Below are 9,031 nucleotides of genomic sequence, written 5' to 3'. Positions count from 1 at the left end.
ATCACTGTAGATGGTGACTGCAACCATGAAATTAAGACACTTACTCCTTGGAAGAAAAGTTATGACCAACCTAGACAGCATGTTAAAAAGCAGAGACATTACTTTGCCAACAAAGGTCTGTCTAGTCAAAGCTATGGTTTTTCCAGTAGTCACGTAAGGATGTGAGAGCTGGACTATAAAGAAAGCTGAGCGCCAAAGAATTGATGCCTTTGAACTTTTGTATTAGAGAAGACTTTTGAGAGTCCCTTGGATTGCAAGGAGATCCAACCAGTCCAGCCTAAAGGAGATCAATCCTGAATGTTCATTGAAAGGACTGATGTTGAAGCTGAAACTCCAGTACTCGCCTCCTGATGCGAAGAGCTGACTCATTTGAAAAGACCCTGATGCTGGGAAAGATTGAGGGCAGGAGGAGAAGGGGATGACAGGGGATGACAGGGGATGAGATGGTTGGTTGGCATCACCGACTCAATGGACATGAGTTTGAGTAAACTCCAGAAGTTGGTGATGGACAGAGAGGCCTGGCATGCTGCAGTCCATGCAGTTCCAAAGAGACACGACTGAGCGACTGAACTGAACTGCGCGTCTCTCACTCCAAATCTCGCTCCAAGTCTCGAGAGGCGGGCTCAGTGTCTCTGCGTATGGCCTACAGCCATCTTGACTCGCTGTTTCCTGGGCGGTGCTCTGCATACCATTCCTGAGATGCAGGGTCCGTGCAGCCATCTCTCGCTAGGAATTATGGCCTCAAGGACTGGGGACAAGGCCTTTGCAAGTGGCTCACTATGGGCAAGAGAAACTAGATGAAGCACAAAGAATAAGAAAACAAAAAAGGGTGAGCATTTATTTCATTACTCGGATTCTAGTTTTATTCCCTAGGAATTGTTAATCAAGGTTGCTGGTGTTAAAACCATGACTCATGTAGAAAAATAGTGTCGTGCATGTGATATCAACCAGAAAATATGATTTGAGGTGTTTTTTTTTTTTTTTCTAGAAGGAGTGATGAGTTTTCAAGTATATGTGTATTGTTTGTTTTGCTTGTGTGTATGTACATATATGTGAGTGTACGTGTATATATGGGATCTCATGGAACCACACTTCCCTGGTCTTCTCCATGACTCACATGGATATATATATATATATATATATATATATTTTTTTTTTTTTTTTGGCCTCTTGGAGGTGCATGAAGGATCTTAGTTGCCTGGCTTTGTGTTGAACTCATGCCCCTTGCAGTGGAAGAAGCTCTGAGTCCTAACCACTAGACTACCAGAGTATTCCCTAGTGACATGACTTAAATTACTTGTTACATCTATATCTGTACACCATCTTATGCTGTCACACACTTATACATGACATTTACACCCATACACATATATTTATACTGACTTATACCCTTTTTCAGGCTTTCCAGGTGGCACTAGTGGTAAAGAACTCACCTGCCAACACAGGAGACATAAGAGATGTATATTTGAGCTCTGGGTCAGGAAGATCCCTTGGAGGTCATGGCAGCCCACTCCAGTATTCTTGCCTGGAGAACCAGCATGGACAGAGGAGCCTGGTGGGCCACAGTCCATGGGGTTGCAAAGAGTTGGACACGACTAAAGCTATTTAGCATCACACGCATGCACACCCCTTTATCACCTTGTCTTTCACACAACCGAGGAAAAAGATGTCCAAAGTATCTGATTCTTTCCAGCAGTAGGGCCTCTGAGTTGAGCTGAAGTTTTTCCTCTGTAAAAGCAAGCTCTGTCATGTTACAGAATCTATTTTTTAGGTTTGTGTCACTGGCCGGTGTGTAAAGTGGGGGCACCCTGCTGAGTAGGAAAATGATATGCAGTCTACCTTTAGCTTGCTGAACTCAAAGATTCATCCACTGGAGGAAAGAACACCCTCTTTTTTTTTTTTTTTAAACTTTTGAGAAGGGACTTCCTGGTGGCCCAGTGGTTAAGACTCTGCACTGTTAATGCAGGGGGTCCGGTTTCAATCCCTGGTCACGAAATTAGATCGCAGATGGGACAACTAAGACCTCACTCAGACTAAAGAAATATATATATATATATATATATATATATATATATATATATATATATATAAATATGCCATGGCAGACACACATTTTCATAAAAAGGGAAATCTTTTTTCTGAACAGTATCATTTTATGATCTAGCAGTGACCTTGCTTGTATCAAGACCTATGTCTTTATCTGATGCATTAGGCATCTGTATTTTTCATATAAATTCAAAAAATTTATAATTCATAAAACATAATTTGTGGGTGAAAAAAATCAGACACATTGGATTATTTTCAAACAGAAAATAATGAAAAGATGTAAAACTGTAAAATGTAGCTAAGCCACTAAGATGAGATGAAATTCAGAGATCAGCAAGGAGAAATGGAGTAAGCAATAATCTCTGAATTAGAAATATAACCATAATGCAGTCAGTCTTACATTATAGATTAAATCATGATACTGGCCATTATATACACAATGATATCATGATAGAAACTTATTTCAACAGGTTTGATACTTTGGAAATATATTCTGAAACACAAGTATGAAGGAGTCTGGTAGATTAGAATGGGTTTTTTTTCCCCCTTATACAAATAGATAAAAGTTAGGTTAACAGTGAACGTGAAAATGTTAGTTGCTTGGTCCTGTCCAACTCTTTGCAACCCTATGGACTGTAGCCCACAAGGCTTCTCTGTTCATAGAATTCTCAAGGCAAGAATACTGGAGTGGGTTGCAATTCCCTTCTCCAGGGAATCTTCCCAACCCAGGGATCAAACCTGGGTCTCTTGCTTTGCAGGCAGATTCTTTACCATTTGAGCTACCAAGGGTTAAAGTACATTCTTTTAAATGACTCTACACCAGCAATATTTAATTTCTGGTCTTTAGTCTTAAGATACAAAATACTGTGGAAAACTTAAGTGGCATCAATTTTGTACTTTGCTTTAAATATGGAGTCCCTGAACTAAATGAAGTTCCTTATAAACAGCTAATAGCTTATACGTGATAAACCAGCCATCTTGAATTTTTTCTCATGAACAGGATTTTTATTTCTGGGTCCACAGTCTCAAAGGAAGGTTCAGTGGAGTCGCTAGGGACCAAACAAGAAGAGACATCAAATAACCTCTCACCATGAAAGCAAGTTCCTCTAGAAGTGGAGACAGGGGAGAGAAGATAGCTCTCTGATTTTACTTGATACATGAATAGAAGAATTCAGGTTCCAGAAGAGACCACCTGCTACCCTTTATAGGTGCTAAGAAATGCTAGAATTAAAAGTACAAGAAATATGATGCTCTAAATAGAGAAGGGAAAAGACTGGTAATGAACTTTCAGATTTTAGACAAGTAGACTGCACTGGTTGCTATTAAAATACACCTCTACCGGCAGAGAAACATTTTGCTCAGATTGTACTGGGTGCTGTAGTGCCTTAGGATAATGCTTTTAACTTACAATGAGGCATTGTTCAAAATATTCCTTTTTTTCTGCATATGTCTATGGGTCTGAGAACATGTAATGCTTTTATCGTGTGTGTGTGTGTGTGTGTGTGTGTGTGTGTGTTGGGGGAAAATTCATTTGTTTCATACTGTTTCATTCCCAAGGGGGAGCCAAATAAGAAGAGTTGTTTGCTGTATGAAAAGAGTACTTTATATCTCACTAAATCTAGAAGTTTATTATTTGGGGGACAGACTCACATTTCAGGGCAGGATCAGTATGCACCTTAGAGTATTCTGTCCTTTTCCTGCCTGGCAGAAACATTCTGTAGAGACCTCCAAAGAGCAATTCCCTCAAGTCACAGTACCAGAAAGTATCTTATTCTCAGCATAGAGGCATTATTTCCAAAACACGCTCTGAGCTATAAGATTCAACTGTAAATCTTATTTCTCCTAGTGCACAGGAACTGAGAAAGTTTGTTGATGTTGAATAGAAACACTAGTAGAAAGTTATACATTAAATTTTTTAATCAGCTATACTTGAAAATTGTTATTTTTGTATAGTTTAGCGCACATCTAAACCATACATTCCCCATTCCAACATAATAATCCTAAAAAATTATTGAGCCAGCAGAATAAAAATGATATCAATAAGCAAATTAATTAATGAACTGGTTGAATTCAGGACAGTTTGTAATTCCTTGTTCAGAGGTAATCTGGTGTGGATGTATCAGTCACGGCAAACTTTGTAACCACCAACCTTACCACAAATATATCAATGTACACATATTGTCTTTTACATTTTTGGAATTTTTCTGGTTTTGTACTTCTTAATCTAATCCAAAAACATTGCAATTGATTAGAAGATGCAAAAAATACAGCTTTTGCAAGCACTTTAGGGAACTTAATTTAATTCACATGGCCAGTATTAGGTAAAAGTAGAACTGCATGCTTTAAAAACAAATAGCACCTTCAGTTAAATATAAATTAAAAGGGTAAATATATTCCTGTTAATACTTAAACTTGAAAGCTTTCTTAGTTGCAGTATCCTATTTATAATAATTTGGATTTTTGCACCTGAGGATGAAATATACTTAACATATTAGGTGTGCCCCAGATGAAGGCTCTACTTTTTCTTTTCTGCTCGGTAGCACATGGAGTTCTAATTCATCAGGCCTCATTCTATGGACTGACTCCTAGTGTTTCTTGTACTGTGACTATTGTCTAAAGCTAGGAACCTGCCTCACATCTGAATATATGTAGTCCACTTACATATACTGATGTTAGAAATGAGAATTAATGGTTTTTTAACCACAGTTGAGACAACATACCACCTAAAATGCTGAAAAGTCTAGTTTAATATGTGAAAATGAAGCATCCAAATAAAGGTTTGTTTTAATATGTTCTAAGTTTCACACTGCAGCCTTTCATAAAAAACGTGAGATGACAGACAGCAGATGGATTTATTTTTTTACTTAGCTACAAAACTACAAATCAGTTTCATATAAACAGATACCTTAGCCAAAGAGAGCTTGACAGTAATACTCTGCTGCTGCTGCTGTTGCTGCTGCTGCTAAGTCGCTTCAGTCGTGTCCGACTCTGTGCGACCCCATAGATGGCAGCCCACCAGATTCCCCCATCCCTGGGATTCTCCAGGCAAGAACACTGGAGTGGGTTGCCATTTCCTTCTCCAATGCATGAAAGTGAAAAGTGAAAGTGAAGTTGCTCAGTTGTGTCTGACTCTTAGTGACCCCATGGGCTGCAGCCTACCAGGCTCCCCCATCCCTGGGATTCTCCAGGCAAGAATACTGGAGTGGGTTACCATTTCCTTCTCCAATGCATGAAAGTGAAAAACGAAAGTTAAGTTACTCAGTCATGTCCGACTCTTAGCGACCTCATGGACTGCAGCCCACCAGGCTCCTCCGTCCATGGGATTTTCCAGGCAAGAGTACTGGAGTGGGGGTGCCGTTGCCTTCTCTGAGTAATTCTCTAAGATTCATCAAATCAAGGAAAGTGATTATATCTGATGACACGAAATATTGTAAAAGTAGAATATACCACATGGTTTCAATATATTAGTCTAGATAATCCATTAAGTACAATCTTTTTTAATGAAAATGCTTTTCATGTACCATTTACTCTTTAGAATGATACATAATTCTAAGCCCTTTTCAGAAGAAATTGAAGGCATTAGAATAATCTGAAACTACTAAAATAGTTTTCAAGTTGCAAAATATATTAAATGATTTTATATTTTTAGGAACATCAGAAGTCAGTGTGAGGGTTTTTTTTTTTTTTTTACTAATAAAGTTTTATTTTTCAAAATGTACAGTTGGTGGGACCTGTTCATGCATTTTCACCAGCAGCTGGGGCATCTCCACCCTTGGTGTTTTGGTATAAATCACTAGAGCTCTGTGCTTTGAAACCTGTTTAATAAGTCCTTTACTAAGGAGTTCCTGAACGGCTGCCCTGGCCCAGGAACCATGAATCTTCAATCTCTCAGAGAGGACGGCTGGAGTTATAAGATTGTAGTTGGGAACTTCTTTACAGAGTTTGTCATATGGTTGCTTTGTCAAACAAGACTAGGTTATTGAGCTTGTTCCAGACTTTACCTTTGGACCAGTTCTTTTTGGCCATGCCCCTAGATTGGTTCACTGGATCTTTGTCTTTCTTGGCCGACTTTCTGGCATCTTTCTTCTTCTTGTCGTCCTTGGGTGACATAGGGAAGCTGGGAAAGCAGCTGTGACCACTGCTGCCTCGCCAAGATGTCAGCCTGGTGTAAGGTTTTAAAAATATTTTTATCTTATGTATTAGACGGGCTTCCCTGGTGGCTCAGAGGTTAAAGCATCTGCCTCTAATGCAGGAGACCCGGGTTCAATCCCTAGGTTGGGAATATCCCCTGGAAAAGGAAATGGCACCCCACTCCAGTACTCTTGCCTGGAGAATCCCATGGATGGAGGAGCCTGGTGGGCTACAGTCCGTGGGGTCACAAAGAGTCGGACACGACTGAGCGACTTCACTTCACTACGTATTATACCTACACTTGTACATTGAAACAGCATACAGAATTTAGGTAATTAAACTTCTTTTAAGAGAAGATACAAAACGTGTTGTGCATAAAACACTTAATCAGTTGTAGTTTAAAGCGTTGCATTTTTTTTCTTTTCATTTCTCTGTAATATTTGGAGGCAGACCCAAAACAACTCCAGAACAGTGATGAAGAGAGATTCTGTACATTATAGCAAGGCTCTCAGGCTGCACTTAATTCTGCTATAATGACATCTGGCCAACATTCTAAGATGAAATTTTCAATAAATGCTGGCTACTAACACGATTCATTATGGTTTCTCCTGATAAAGGATGTGGGCAAAAATTGCTTTGGCTCTAAAAAAGCTTTCACTTCATTATGAGACTGGATCAATCACCATCAGTAGAAGATGCTCATTGGGCTACTTCTTTTGCAGCTGTTATGCACTTTGTTATCAGGGCCCATTGAAGGCACTAAGAAATTGTTTCTATTAGGCAGGCATTATTGCTAGACTCCTCTAAACTAAATTTGCTTTTAAGTGTATTTCTTTAGTAAAGAGATGGAACAATCAATCTGAACTGAGACCAATGTGAGATCACCTGCTTATCCATATAAAAGCAATGCCATTTAGATGACATTTTATTTGTGTTTCTGCACAAAAATAAATGAAAATATATTTTCCCACTGAACAGAGAAAGGGAAGTCAAGTTACTCAATGATCACTACGTATTTGAGACAAACAGAGAAGCTGAATATCACGTCCAGCACCTCTCTCCTTCCTGTTTTAACTTCTCTCCTCATAAGGAAAATTTAAATGTTGCTATAGATGGAGGTTGTAGTTAAACTAGAGCTTGAAACTATGTCTACCTGTCTCATCATTTCATATCTTTCTGTTGATTTTGTATATGCATTTTTGGATCATATAAGAAAAGAATTAGATAAAACTTGAAATAAGGTTTTTCAGACATTGAAATGGGTTTAAATAGTCACCTCTGATATACAAGCATTATTTGCATTTCATACTCATGGTAAACACAATATATTGTAGCAGATTCCCTTGGACATGCTATATTTAAATTTTTACTGCATTCCTCTCTTCTGAGTGCTCCAGGAAAATAAAATGCAGAATATTATATTACCCAGAATGACAATTAATCTCACCAGTCAGATTCCTTTTATTATAAAAGAAAAATTCAAAAGGTCACCTACCATTTCATAGGTAGTTTATTCTGAGTGTACGTAAAGAAAAACGTATAAATTAGAATGTGTGAACATGTTCAAGGGCTCTTACGTGCTAAAGAAGTGTGAATTATTGTAAAGGAGAGAGATATTTGAGAATAAGCATGCTACAGTGATTCAGAGTGACAACTAAAAATTTCCAAAATAGAACTTCTGAACCACCCCCAAATATCCAGCATGGGATTTTGTTTTGCCACGTCTCTACTAGCAAAATAAGAGAGGCAGTTTACCATCACTTATCAGGCTGCTGAGTATTTCATAACTGCTAAAACACCGCAGCATTATTGGATATAATTATTATATTATTCAACCTTCTTCAAACTGCTTGGGTATATAATAAACAATTGGCTAGGAAATTTAGCTGGAAAACTTTTAAAGTAGGTAATTCTCAGCTCTTCCATAAAACCTTATTATGCTACACAGTCTTATCAGAAAAGATTACTGTATTTTGCTCACTTGTTAGCATTTATGGGTTTCTCTATCGATCCCTGGGGCTTTCCTGATAGCTCAGCTAGTTAAGAATCTGTCTGCAATAAGGGAGACCTGGGTTCAATCCCTGGGTTGGGAAGATCCCCTGGAGAAGGGAAAGGCTACCCACTCCAGTATTCTGGCCTGGAGAATTCCGTGGACTATACAGTCTATGGGGTTGCAAAGGGTCAGACATGACTGAATGACTTTCACTTCACTTCACTTCATTATTGATCCCTGGGTTGGGAAGATCCCCTGGAGAAGGAAATGGCAACCCACTCCAGTATTCTTGCCTGGGAAGTCACATGGAAAAAGAAGCCTGGCAGGTTAGTATCCATGGGGTCGCAAAGAGTCACACACAATTGAGCCACTGAACAGACACATACACATATAGGCCCTAAGTGAATACCAATTTCATTGTCATCTTTAACAGCTCTGGAGAAACACTGATGTTGTTCATGAAATACTTTTGAAGATTTGCTAACCTGTTAAAGAAGAAAATGGACTAGTTAGGTAGCATCATTAATATAACAAGTCAGCATCATATGTATATTTATAAATAAAACAAATGAATCCTGAAGTGTTTTAATGGTTCAGAAATATAGAGTTGGTACCAGTTTGTTGAAGTGCTTTGATCCACACAGTCATTCACACACTCAGGCTGATAGAAGCTCTGCCATCTTCATCTTGAAGCTTTTAGGCTGCCCTGGGTATTAACACCCAGCAAGTAGTAGGGAAAAGAACATGGGTAACTTTAATGGGCCAGCCCTAGAAGTGTGAAGTTTCAGTTCAGTTCAGTTCAGTCGCTCAGTCATGTCCGACTCTCTGTGACCCCATGAATCGCAGCATGCCAGGCCTCCC

The 9,031-nt window shown here is 38.8% G+C and overlaps 1 pseudogene; it reads right to left on the bottom strand.

Moving 5' to 3' along the window:
• Positions 1–5,743: 5,743 nt before the first annotated feature.
• Positions 5,744–6,156, bottom strand: LOC101118817 (small ribosomal subunit protein eS25-like; annotated as a pseudogene).
• Positions 6,157–9,031: the final 2,875 nt, after the last annotated feature.

This window comes from Ovis aries, chromosome 17 (assembly GCF_016772045.2).
Source record: "Ovis aries strain OAR_USU_Benz2616 breed Rambouillet chromosome 17, ARS-UI_Ramb_v3.0, whole genome shotgun sequence".
NCBI classification, from domain to species: Eukaryota; Metazoa; Chordata; class Mammalia; order Artiodactyla; family Bovidae; genus Ovis; species Ovis aries.
Note: the sequence above shows the minus strand (reverse complement) of the source record. Positions and strands in the feature narration are given on the sequence as shown.